The sequence below is a fragment of the Nicotiana attenuata genome, unplaced genomic scaffold (genome assembly GCF_001879085.1).
Source record: "Nicotiana attenuata strain UT unplaced genomic scaffold, NIATTr2, whole genome shotgun sequence".
Taxonomy (NCBI): domain Eukaryota; kingdom Viridiplantae; phylum Streptophyta; class Magnoliopsida; order Solanales; family Solanaceae; genus Nicotiana; species Nicotiana attenuata.
The window spans coordinates 29,534-44,050 of record NW_017670985.1 but is presented as its reverse complement, the minus strand read 5'-3'; positions in this window follow the sequence as shown (position 1 = coordinate 44,050).

Sequence of the window (14,517 nt, the reverse complement as noted above, 5' to 3'; positions counted from 1 at the left end):
GTGGTCATCATATTCATATCTACCCTTCCCACCCCGTTAAGGTATTAAAGCGCGGATTGGTCTCGATTACTTATTGCATGCTATTACCCGTCCCATTCCTATCAGTCCCGGAGGCATTTAGGACTACTAATCCTAAAAGGGAGGGATATTAGGCTTATTTGAAGTTTCAAAGGTAAAAATTCTAAGGCGACATACGAAACATATAAAGACTGCACATTAAAGAGGGAAATACATAAGCATAGAAGGCTCAAGTATACCTCCTCAAACAAAAGCACATAAATAGCATGACATGCACATACTTTCTATGTCTGATATAAAGCACATAAAGACGAGGGAAGTAAATTGTTGAGGCAGCTTAGCTTATTACATAACTCAAATAAGAACTCCGAATCAGGCTTGCCTGCTAGTTGTAGCAATTAACAAAGCGGAATTAGTTTTACAATTATTATCCTAAGGCTTGCCTGAGTGCTTAGACGGAGTCCTATAGGCATGATTTCTACTTAATTCAGAAGGTAGTAAGACAGTAGAACTCGAAATAAATTGTTTGATATCCTATAGGCATGCTTGCTAAACCTTGTTAAGTAAGGGGATTAGATTATTAAAAGAAGTTCAGAAGGGAAAAAATTAAATTAGACTAGTTACAGGTTCTGCAGGTGATAGTATCTACTATTACTGATTTTTAATCCCTATGAACAGGATATCTAATATTGAATGGGAATGAAACGAGTCTGATTTTATTTAAGAATCCATGCAAGCATGATTTCTATATGTTACTGATTTCAAAATTAAGAATGTGATACTTATTTATAGACGTTTTAGAACCTAAATCATGATATCTAAGTGGCATGCAGAATTCGAATACGACCTATAGGCAGGTTATCTAGGTGTGAAACTGAACAAGCAGGATTTAGTATAAGTCCTAGAGACATGATCTCTAATGTAGTTTGAAAGTGCAGAATTAAAAGAAGTCCTATAGGCATATTTTCTCATGCAGTTTGAAAGTGCAGAATTAAAAGAAGTCCTATAGACATTTTCTAATGCAGTTTGAAAGTGCAGAATTAAAAGAAGTCCTATAGGCATGCTTTCTAATGCAGTTTGAAAGTGCAGAATTAAAAGACGTCCTATAGGCATATTTTCTACCCTTGCATGCATAATTACCCAACCCTCTTTCACTAGCCAGCCCCAAATGTTCATTACAAATTATTACAAACCAGGACTAATAAATTACATCGGAAAAAGTACAAAGAAAAATTACAACCAGAGGAAGCCCGATTCTTGACTTCCTCTCTGAGTTATGAGATAAACCAACTCAAAGACCACTGATCCAAAGCCTTTCTCAGACTTGAGTGTGTCAGAGTTCCCTAAGGGCCTCAATAGGACCCCGGGCAGTGCTCACACCCAAGTTTCATAACCAGAATAGGGACAAGTGCAGTGTGAAAGTGCCAACCCTCATATGTCCAAGTTCAGAGGGAGCTCATGGGTCCCAAGGAAAGGCTCACACGAGGGGGGCAGAACTTAAGTCTAAGAAGATAGTGCAACTGTAGAAACAGAGTTCTAAGAGTTGAGGGAATAAAGGAGAGGGGTAAAGGGTTGGGAATTGCAAAGAGCCTATGTACTTAGGCAAGGGTCAGGTTTGGGCATGCACGGCAATAGAAGATGCTGGCATGCCTATAAGCCCACCAGAACACACAACACTAGAGAAAACATAGAGGTTATGATCCCAGGGGGATCAAGTTTGAGTCATGGACAGCAATGTTCAATACTGCCATGCCCCATACCAAACAAAGATACCAAACACATTGGGGATAGGGATTTAAGGTTCACAAAACATTAATTCAGAACAGGAGAAAAGAAATTACAGCATGCTACATAAAGGTACTGAAATAGATACAAGCAGTAGGCAGACAAGAATGCAAGAACATTAAGTAACCATGTTGTTGTTGATGTTGTAAGCTCAATTAGAACATACCAGTTCAAAGAAGCAAAATGCAGTAAAGAAAGGTCGCAGGACTTGAAATATAGCTTTGGCCTTCAGCCAGCTAAACAGGCCACAATACAAGTAGTAAAGAAAGAGAGAGCGTTTGAGTGTAAGTGTGAGTTCATAATTAAGAGTGTTTGTGTTTTTGTCTTAATGAGAGAGCAAGGTACTTATAGTTTGAAAACAGGTAGAAAATAAGGCAAGAATCATAGTTTAGCAGTAATCATGGAACTATGTGCTAATTAAAATCAAATCAGTATAAGTACTTCCTTTAATTAAGGAGTTAAATATAAACGGTAACATGCAAATACTAAATAAGGAAAGAAATCACGTAAGGCTGAATATAACAAATAAGGAAATATTTTCAGCATAGTACAAGTACACAATATGTAATAGAGACTAGGTTCATCAGATTCTAAACAAGGAAAGGTCGGTAAGAATCAAATAACAATGTAACAAAGGTAAGGGAATTAATCAAATTGAGTAGAAAAGTAGAGATCGAAGGTTCAAAGGAAAGTGTTCAAATTAGACCAAGAAACAGGGAAATCAGTAAGGCGAAACAAGGAAAGAATCAATTACTTAACATACGAGTGCAATCAGAATTTCACAAGGGATGGTTTGAAATCAGTCCAAAATTGAAGGTCATTTAAGAGAGGAATTCAGCATATAAATAGAGTGCATAAACATTAGCCATGCGAGGCCAAACTATGGCAAAGAGAAGCAGCATGCAATAACAATCACATAGTCAGTAGACAGTGAACTATCGAAACATGGTAGTCACATAGGTCAACTTCATTAACTTAGTAATAGTGAAAAGAGAGAGTATCAGAAGCATGCAAAGGGTCAAGTAAAAAGGCCCTTCTGAAGAAGTATAATCGAGTTTCAATGATAGTAGGAAATCAAAATCACATAAAGAAACCAATGCTGAAACAAAAAGGTTTCAAATCCAGTCGAGCAACTTCAAACAGATGAGTTGCACAAGCATCTTTAGAAGCTCGAATAGGCCCCAAAGAAATTAGGGTTTTTGAAACCAATCGAACTCAAAGATGACGAACAAGTAAATCACACAACAAATAGTTCAGAAACTCGAATGAACCCAAACTTAGAGTTTTTTAACACCAACCGAGTCTAACGATGAAAAACAGATAATTCAAACAAATTTTAACAAAAAATAGATTCAGAAACCTCAAAAGAAATTAAGGTTGTTAACATGCAAACTCCGGTAGAAGAACAACATAAGGAAAACACAGTAGAACATGTCAAAAAAATTAGGGAAAGCTTCGAGACAACTGTAACAAAAAACCCTAATCGAAAAAGATAAGGGGTTTTAGAAGAAACTTTGAGAAAAACGTTTAGAAGTTTAGAACAAATACAGATCTAAAAGAAATTGGAAGAACCTTAAAGGTTAGGGTTTCAGAAGAACCCCAAGTGGTGAGAAAGGCTTTGAAAACCATCGATCTAAGCAGGAGAGTCAAGAGTCAGACTCGAATAGCCATGGTTGGCCGTAGAATGGTCAAAGACGACCGGAGAACAGTCATAAACTGAAAACGACTAAGGTCTGGACCAAAATTTTCCAGGATCTAGCCTTGAAACCATGATAACCGGGCATGTAGAAGCTATAGGAGGTGGATACAGGCCTCCGATGGCCTTGGAAGCCATAGATTTGAGAGGTTTCAAGATTGGAGTTGAGGGCGGCTGCTAGGGTTTGAGAGGGGTTTGAGAGAGGATTGAGAGAAAGGGGATTCAGAGGCGGCGGAGTGTATGAAATGGGGTTAGGGTTAGGGGTTGTTTGAATTAAAAAGGTAAGGGTCGATATTGGTCGTTGATCATTTAGATCAATGGCTAGGATTAGGTAGGGAATTTGGGTTGGGTTATGAAGATGGGTTCGGCTCGAATTAATTTGGAATTGGGTCGGGTAATTGGGCCTCAGATTTGGTTTAATTGTGGTGCCAAATCAGGCTAAAATTGAAATAAAAATGGGCTAACATTTAAATAGCCACTTTTCCCTATTTGATTTATAAAAAATAGTGAAATAATTTTTGGAAATAAATTAAAGGTACTAAAATGACTAATAGTACATAATTATAAAATTAAAATAACTGGACTTAATTTTATAGATATAAATGTAATTAAATCTAAAAGAGGCTAATATTGTAATTATATGCAATTTAAGCTNAATTTTGCTTTAAAAATACTAAATAAATTTATAAAAATATGTAAAAATTATGTTATCTATATTTTAGCATAAATATGAGAATCCAATAAATGAATTACCAAAATGATAATTTTGGGAATAATTATTGGGTTTTTCTGGATAAAATAGGGCAATAAATTGGTTAAAAGAATCTTTAAAAATTAAGGAAAAATAGTAAAATATTTGGACATACTTATATACGCATGCACATGCTATTTTGAAAGTACTTTGCATATTAAAAATATATAGGAAAAAATTGGGTATCAACAGTTATAAAACACTATAAGATTTTACATTCTTCCCCCTTATATGAGATTTGTCCTCGAATATCGGCTAGCTTTTGGTCACTCCTTGGATTGAGAAAAAAGTTATAGCTTTAATAATACTCTACTTATTCATACATGACCATGTAATCATGAGTATTACTTAGTGCAACAAGCTACAATATCGAGGCGTAATGAGTTACGTGCCTGAGTCCTCAGATAGGTACATATATTTTTCTTTCATGTCTTGCTTAAATTTCCAAGTATCCTTCTCAGCTGACTGGTGCTCCATATAACGTTTACTGAAGTATTTTTTTTGAAGCTTACAAACATGTCTGTCCGCCATCATTACTGGGACCTCCTCGTAGGATAGAGTATCATTAACTTTAATCTTTTGCATATTAATAACGTGACTCGGGTTATGAAAATATTGCTTTGGCATTGGTACATGAAATACTAGATGCATTGATGATAACTATGGTGGTAGTGTAAGTCAATATGCCATGAGTCCAACCTTTTAAGAATTGTATTAGGCCCAATATATCTGGGACTAAGCTTCACTTTTCTACCAAAACACATGATACCCTTTATTAGTGAAACTTTCAAATACACAAAGTTAGCTTCTTTAAACTCGAAGGTCATGATGCCTTACATCTGAATAAGATTTCTGGCGACTCTGGGATATTTTGAGTCTTTCCTGAACAATCTTGACTTTCTTCGATGCATCTTGAATTATTTCTGGTCCTATAAGTTGCATCTCACCAACTTCAAACCATTCTACTGGTGAATGATAATGTCTCCCATATAGAGCCTCGAATGGAGCCATTTGAATACTTGTTTGATAACAATTATTGTGTGCGAACTCTATCAAAGGCAAATGATCATTCTAGTTTCCCTTAAACCCGACACACAAGCTCGTAACATACCTTCTAAGGCTTGAATTGTTTGCTCGGCATGTCCGTCCATTTGCGGGTAGAAATTCATGCTTAAGTTAATTCTGTACCTAGACCTTCTGGACAACTCCACCAAAACCAGACAATAAATTGTACACCTCTGTCAGAAATGAAATACACTGACGAGTCATGCAATCGCAAAATTTCCTTGATATAAATAAGACATAATAAAAGCTCGTGTAAGTTATCTTATGTCACGACCCAAAATCCACTAGTCGTGATGGAGTCTAACTCAACCCGCTAGGTAAGCCAACTAATAGTTAACATATTTCAAATGTGTGAGCATGTAATTTTTGCCCTATATGAATTACCCCTACAGAATCCCAAGGAAATAGATTTTTCTTTAAATATATGCCATTTTAGGAATTTTTGTGGAATTTTCTTAATTATTTGCATTTTTTCTGTGCATGTTTAATTTTATTTAATTCATGAAAAATACAAAAATACTCTGCATTTGCATTTAGAATTTATTTTTATATTTTTGGGATTAATTAGTAAATTAGTTGTTTTATAAAAATGAAACAATCACAAAAAATAACTCACTTTGCATTTTAACTTTTTAATTTTTAATTTTATAGTTTTTCTTTAAATTTAGGAGTTAATTAATTTTTGTAAATACTATGATGAGTAATTAGCTTAATTTGGTAAATTAATTTAGTTTAAGAGTTAATTTAGGATTTAAATTAATTAAAGAAGAAAAGAAGAAAAAAAACTTTTGAAAATTGAAAAGAAAAAGAAAAGAAAATGAGAAGGGCTGTGATTTTGGGCCATTTTAGCACAGCCAATTAATTTCCCCAACCCGTTCAGATTTGGCCCAAAATTCGCCCACACCCGGTCCAAGCCATCAGCCCCCAAGACCATTGAAACGACGTAGTATAGGAGCGAAACTAAGTCATTTTGTGTTCTCTTATGATAAGTCAATCCCGGCCTTACATTTGCCATCATCCAACGGCCAGGAACACTTTCCCCATTTTCATTTATAAATGTATGAACCCCTTCAGAACCACCTCGTACTTCTTCACTTCATCTTCTTCATCTGAACCCAAATCCTAGCGCCGCCCTAAATTCGTCACCATCTCCGGTGGCGGCGCCACCTCAAACCCCCACCAAATTTACACCACAAAACCCTCATGACCTCCCATTTCCCAATCTCTGACCAGTTTCCCTCGAATCCCTTTAGAGTGTCTCGAATCTGCAATTCAAGCAATCCGGCCAAAACCTTAGTCTCCCTAAATTATCCCAAATTCGTACCATACAACTTTCAACCTTTCCTCATCCTTATCCCACTATCAATTCCCCGAAAATCCCCACCCATTTGCTTTAATTTCAGATCCGAAACTCCAAAAGAAAAAAAAATCCTTTGCCTCTTTCTGATTTCAAGAGTTCTAAGGCTCGATTCGTGTCAAAATTTATGTCATTTGATTGTTCTTGGTAAGAATGATCAATTTGTATCATCTTTGGCTCGTTTTGAAGCGTTTTGAAGACCGGCCAGTTTCCTTCACCTCAGTTTCTTGTTCGTTTGTTTAGATGCGGTTGGTAAGTTTGGCTCCTCAATCTTTGTATCGTTTGTGTTGTTTCTGTTATTTCCTCTCTTTCTTCTTCTGCGTTTCTTTCTCTTTTTCTCAGTCGATTTTACTTGCATGATAGTGTAGAATGTTTATTGAGTAGGTTTTCACTCGTTTTATGAGGCATTTTGTTTTAAATCATAGTCAGCATGTTTTAAAGGAAAATACAATTGTTTAGGGTTAAATTAGAACAAGCTTGGTTAATTGTTTTAGGATAATTAGAATAAGTTGATTAGTTGATCAAGAGTTCAATTCTGACTTTGTACCATTTTTTTCTTTTTCTTTTCCTTTTTCACTTGAATGGCTGAATTCTGTTTGTTTGGATGGGCAAATGTGTTGTTCAACCTAGGCCCGAGCTGAGTGTTACGTTTGGGCCTGATTGAGGCCATCCGGCCATGACTTGGGCTTTTTGGCCAGGGCAATTGGCCCAAAATGGGGAGGGGTTCAGGTATGCTAGGGTCTATGCCTAGTCAATGGTGTTTCTGGAGGGTAAATAACAGAATTTTAATGGGTAGTTTAGGGAAAGGGATAGAGAAAATCTCTTATAACTGCCTAGGAAGCTGCTAGGAAGGTGGGGTTGGGGTTAGTTTTGACAAACAGAACTAGAAAATTGGGTTTTAACTTGAAAAAATGAAAATTAAAGAAGGGGTAATTGGTAAAACTTGAAACCAATTCTCCTGCCCTGGAGGTCTTCTATAAGAGGCCTGTTTTCTTTCTTTTCAAGGCAGAATTTAGAGAATTCAGAGAATACACAGACTAAAACTTGGAAACGGCTGATAATACTTGCACTGTGAGAGCTTTAAAAAAAAGGAACAAAAAGAGAGAGGAAAAATCCCTAAACACTGCTCCATTGCAGTTAGTATTTTAGTGTTCCTTGGGTCTAAAAGTTTTGAGCGATTTGTTGTTCTTATTCTGGGTTTAAAAAGCATGGCTGAAGCTGATTGATGGTTGTTGATTGTTGCTGCTTGTTAAAGTTCTGCTGATATTCCTACTTCTCTTGCTGAAATCTGTGGCTTTTGTTTTGTTGTTTCCAGGTATATCCATGAGCTGAAGTGATAAAAAACTGATTTTAGTCTGTTTGACCTGGAATGGAATTATCTTCTTCGTTTGACTACATATTTCTTTCTATCGATATTCAGCACTTTGAATCTGATACTATTTTAGTTTTGGTTTAGCACAGTCAACATTGTTCTGGTATATGTAGTTAGTTTAAACATTTAAATCATTTTAGCTTATTCAAAGTGTTTAACAGCTAGCTGCTATTGATTGCAATTATTTGGAAATGTTTTTCAAAAGCTAGCTGAATGTGGACTCATGTGGTGGTATTGTTAAGCATGCTAATAGGTGTGATGATTCGGCCTTGAGGGGATTTCAGAAATTGACCTTTTATGTTGATTAACAACATGTTTAATGAAATCGTTGTTAAGATTAGCAAATAGATCTATAATCTAAGAGCTTGTGGCTAGCATGAATGTTAACATTATTTTTAAAAGTCGTTAATATGGTTATTCATGTATTACAATTCTCATAGCTTGTTTAGTATTCTGTTGTTTGTATTGTAATTAGCTGGGCCTTGACAGGGCCTGGCCGTTTGGTTTACCACTACTAGCGTTTGGGCTATTAGAGTTGGCCCAAATGAGGCCATTTGAGCTGGGCCAGCCTTGTTTGGTCTAAGCTGCCTCATTCCTTCATCTGGGTTCGATTTAGAGCCCAGTTGCACCCCAAGCGCCTATTTTGAGCAACTTCCTTCGGGTTGTGCAAATGGGCCGTTTGTCTTTGGCCCAGTTATGCCCAAGTTTCCCCTTCGTCGATTCTATTCTCAGTCTGGGCCTCACATTGAGCCCAGCTGCCTCTTGTGATTTGTCATGGAAGTTCGCATACGATAATTGGGCCTGTTGCCAGCCCAGGATTTTCAAATAACCAAATACCTGATTTCATGCAACACATGTCCTTTAATTATTTTGTTAGCTTGAACAATTCGCTTAAAATAAATTCAAATTCTCCTAGTCTTCTATAATTAATTAGACTCCCTTAATTAGGTTGAGGTGGGCCGTATTAGCCAAACATACAAATTATGGCCCTCAAAGACTAAATTAAGAAACCCTTTTAATAGAAGTAATTTGAGGCGTGCCATGCCAAATAAAACCCCTAAGTCCATGGCTCTCACAAAACTAGTTAGCTTTTTATAGAAAATTTGAGGTGTGCCAGTTTCATTAAATAACCCATGTCCCTCATGTAATTAATACTAACTTTTAAAAAATCGGGGTGTGCCATCAATTAAACTTTCCAGGCCCTCATAAACGCTGTTATTAATTTGAACCTTCGTAGTTGCTTTAGGCGCGTTCTTTAAATTGATTTTAATTACTATATTCGGGTGTACATTTCATGTGATCCAATTTCAATTCTCAACAATGTTAAATAGAACGTGTCGCGGACCGCGGGTGCATTTCATGTAGCGTGGTTCAAGGCATGTTTTAAAACGTTGAATCTTCCTAAAAGCGGTAAAAAAATATTTAAAAGCGGTTGTAAAGTTAAAAATGCACAATAGGTTAAAACATGTAGTAAATCAGATAATAGGCCAATTTTAATAGTTTAAGCGACCGTGCTAGAACCACGGAACTCGGGAATGCCTAACACCTTCTCCCGGGTTCACAGAATTCCTTATCTAGAATTTCTGGTTCGCAGACTTTATAATAAAAGTAGAATTTCCTCGATTTGGGATTTTAAAATAGATCGGTGACTTGGGACACAATAAACTATCCCAAGTGGCGACTCTAAAATTAAATAAAATAATCCCGTTTCGAATAATGTCACTTCAATTGGAAAAACTCCCTTATATCCCCCTCTGGGTGGTAAAAAAGGAGGTGTGACAGCTCTGGCGACTCTGCTGGGGGATCAAAACCAAGAACTTCGGTTCAGGATTTAAGAATTCGAGCTTAGTATAACTATTATAGTTGGCTTGTCTTATCTGATTTTTACATGTTGAGCCTAATGTGCTAAATGCCGCTTTTACTGCTTTGATATTGTTTGGATTGTATATAAATTGCTGCGAAACCCTCTTCTATCTGAGTCTTCTAAATCATCTGGGAAGTGTGCACTTCGTGTGATTTCTTTTATGTTAGATTCTTATCCCAATTTTAGAACGAGGTTCGGACAAGTTGCAAAGCTGGTGAAGCTTCTGTATTCCCGGTACGGTGCCCCCCCTCGGCTCGAGCTGTCCGCTCGGGTAAGCCAGGTCTAGAACAATACACCAAGGTTCTTAAACCTAGTATAACAAAGTCTCATGCCAGATCCCTAGTAGGAACGCTTGTTTGCATCACGTGCATTTGACTTTGGAGACTCAACACAGGGGTTGGGTCTGTCTAGGACATGTGTACCCGAAATGAAAAGACCATCTTGATGCATTCTACTTGCTACTTGTGCATTTATTTGCTTCGGATTGCCTGTTGACCGGCTTATGAATAATGGAGAAAAGTTGGGAAAGAAAAAATCAATTTGAGGGCTGAGAGAGATAATTACCTGTTTTGAAGAAACCCGATGTCCAAAAGTACCGAAATTCTGCCGAAATTTTGAAAAAAAAAGAAAGAAAATTTTGTTTTAAAAAATATTGGTATTGTTTTTATTATGTCAAAACTGCCCGAACTACGCCAGTTTGATAATACGTAGGCAACCCTCACCGGGTCCAACTCCATTTTTGCAAAAATAACCCAAAAAGAACAAAAAATTTGTTGTTTTGTCATAAATAAGTTAGGTGATGCCATTCTTGTCTAAATAGCCAAAATGTCCTTAAAAGGGCGCCGGAAGGCTGCTTTTGCAAGAACAGCCACCTATGGTTTCTTTTTCAAATTTTTGACCGATTAGCGAACACAACCTTAAAATCTTCTTTCCTGAAGTGCTGAAGGGCCGTATTTGCAAGGTCGCGTTTTTGTTTTGAAATGAAAATTTTGAAAGAAAATTGATAACTCTCTCTTGTGTCAAAATAAATCATGATCTTTTAACCAAATCACCCTAATAAACGTGCAGGATGAGCACAGTTGAAAATGAACCCTTCGCAGTTCTTGAGGAAATCCCATTATAGCTCCATATGTGGTGGAACGACTTAGGAGAAGTCAGCAGACAGACTGTGGTAAAGGTTTTGGGCGGTCTCGTGGGTCTTCTAAAAATCAAACCGAGGCTGGATGTGATTGAGGCTTTGATACCTTTCTGGGACCCGACTCATAATGTGTTTCACTTTTCTGATTTTGAGCTCACCCCCACGCTGGAGGAAATTGCGGGCTATGCCGGTCTTAGTGGGAACCTCAGAAGTCGATACCGGGTTCGCCAAGAATAGTGTCTCCTCACAAGTTTCTAGATCTGTTGAGCATTAGTCGGGAGGTTCAGGATGGGAATTTATTCGAAGGGTTTTGCACTTTCCACTTCTTGTACCAGCGCTATGGCAATCCCCACGGTTTTGAGGCACCAGATACTGGCCTAACTCATTCAGGAAACAAAGATAAATGGGAGGCACGGTGGGGTTTGGCTTTTATCGTGGCATTCTTGGGTGTCATAATCTGTCCAAGAAAAGATGGCAACATAGAATTGGGTCTTGTAGGAATGGTCGACGTCATGATTAAAAAAGCTAATGACACCCTTGTTCCAATGATCTTAGCTGAGATTTACCGAGCTTTAACCATCTACCGAGAAGGGGGAAAATTCTTCCAGGGGTGTAACTTGCTTCTACAACTTTGGATACAAGAACATCTTTGTCATCGCTTGGAGTACATGAACTACGGCATGACTGGCTTAAATTGCATCGAAGAGTATGAAAACCGAGTGGTGGGTTGTGAATTTCCAGAAGGTACAGAGGCTTGGTTTGCGCATTTGAGTTCCTTAACTTCGGACAAAATTGGGTGGACTTTCGGTTGGCTCCCTGTCACTGAAGTCATATACATGTCAGCCGAGGTGTGCTATCTTCTCTTAATGGGCCTACGGAGCATTCAGCCATATGCGCCACACAGGGTGCTGCCTCACTACTGGTACCTAACCCCGTCGGCTCGACATTTTTGCAAACATCGACCCTTACTCAATAGGGCAATTCAAAGAGGAGAACGAGGACAGCTGACTACCGCTAAAAGTCAGACTAAGAGTACACATTGTATGATTGAAAACTGCCGCTGCATACTACCCGGTGCTTACAGGTCTGACTGGTGCCTTCTCTCCAACAGCTGCTTCAATCAATGTTAAGTCTGACTACGCCCGCAGCTGACTACTTATTGAAAGACTGAACAGGAAATGAAAAGTCGTAAGCAACTAGGCAGGTGCAAAACTATCCCACATGATGAAGATCTGAGCCGACAGGTTATTGAATTGGGTCCAAAAGTTGCGTTCCCAGAAGGAAAAATTCGTCAGATTTGGAATGAGTGTAGATCTCTAGAGCCAAAGACTCGGGTGCGGGATCCATCTAAAGGCGAAATAGAGCCTAATTACATGAATTGGTTTGGGAAAAGATTTCAAATCCATCAGGAGCCCGAACGGCCTGCTAAAAGACCGCACGTCCAGCAATTTACAGATGATTCACGGGGGCAATGGGATTGGTTGGAGAAAGAGGTAGCTACAAGGCCAAGATAAGCAAATTGGAGGGACAAATCAGGGATCTAAAATTTGACAATAGTATACAAGTTGCTGCCGATGAAGGGGAAAAGAAGAAGCTAGCTCAAGAAAACGAAGCCCTTCGCGCCCAGATCCAAAAAATGAAAATAGCTGCTAAGAACCAGGAAAGGAGCCGAGCAGATGAAAGGCTCATAAGCGGTCTTAGAAGGAAAGTATCTGAGTATCAGGATGACTTAGAAAAATCCGAGGTTAATCTAGCAAGAGCCCGAGCACAGCTGACAAAGAATGCAGAAGGATGGGCGGAGTTTATACGGCAGTTGAAAAGGAAGTACGAGGAAACAATCACAACTTTGAAGAAAAGGCTAACTACCCTCGAAAATGAGATGGCCAAGCAAGCTATGAACTTTAAAGCAGAAAGGGAACATTGCTATGCATTAATGGCCCAGCTGGAGGAAAATATGCAGCAGCTGTAGGGTCAAACCCATCATGACACCCAAGTGCTAGAAGCTAGATCTCAGCAAATCAGGCATTTGCTCCAAGAAAAGGGTATCATCAGGGAAAGGGTTAGAGCAATTGCTGACTACATCGGCATCAAGTGCCACGAATGTGAAGACATGACTAGAACCACCTTCTTTGCTGCGGTAATAACCTTTGTTCGCCAAATAATGAGTGACCTGGAACGACTTCAAGGGGATCTTGCACATAGGCCCGTGGCAAGACCGACTGATGTCCCACGGACCCCTGGAGTAGAAGCACTTATGTACTCTTGAGTCTGTACTTCAATTTTTATTTTTAAAATATGTTTTGAGTCTGTCTGTAGTTTCAAATTCCTAGAAAGAGTAGGATGGAGTCTTTTGTAACATAAAAAGTAGAAGTTTTATTAATGAAAATTTGGAAAATCCCCAAAAATTGTTTCTTTATTTTTGCATTTATTTCTTGAACTACATGATAATCTGATTCACGCGGTGTCATGATACGTAGGCAATCCTAATTGGATCCGGTCATGTTTTTAAATAATTTGAATAAAAAGGGAAAAGAAAGGAAAACAAGAAAAAGAAAGAAAAACAAGAAAAGAGAGAAAACAAGAGTAAGGGGGAAAAATGATGACAAAGTGCCAAGTTGAAAAGCGCCAAAAGAAAGAAAGTTGGAGAGATAAACAAAAGCCGGGATGAAACACGCAACCGTTGCAAAGCATATAGAAAAACATTTAACTGTATAGGTGCATCACACCCCAATGTGCGATTCCCTATGTGTTAATTGTCTCACACTAACCGGTTCGTTGTGTTTGCTATTGAGTAGGTTCTATATTAAGGTGGTTGGTTTTGTGGTAATATGGCTTCACATCCTTACTTTACAAGATCAAAAGGAAGTGTAGAAATGTCGTCGGAAAGTCATCTGCCAACAATTCCTATCCTGGAGGATAGCCCGATCTCGGCCATCCCAACATCAGAGTCAGCAGCTGCTGAGGAAACCAGAATTCTGCATCTCCACATGATGGAAATGTGGGACGCCTGGTCCAATGGTAGAGAACCACCGAATTCGATACCTGGTTTCCCTGAGCTACTTCCCAGGGCAAGTGGAACTTCCAACGTCCCAATAAGTTACACGAATACCCCACCTGGATATCCTACCATCTCAGCCCAATTTGCTGGAACACCTTCTGAGGTTCGCCCCCAGGTGTTGATTTCAGGTGTGGCCTCCAACATATTCATTCCGCCACCTTCCTCGGCCACGGCACAACCCACTTTGCCCAGGCCTAGCTTTGATCCATCATCCTTCACCTTCCAAGTACCATCTTTTCCACCAGAACCTACCCAGTTAACCACCAATTCTTACCCTCAACAACCCCGGTATGAGTTTACCGCGGGACAGGAGAAAACCACAAAGAACCCCGAGCAAGAGGAAATTACCCGAAAAATGAGGAGCATGGAGCAGAGCCTTAAAATATACAGGGTTTGAGCGGACAAAAGAGCGT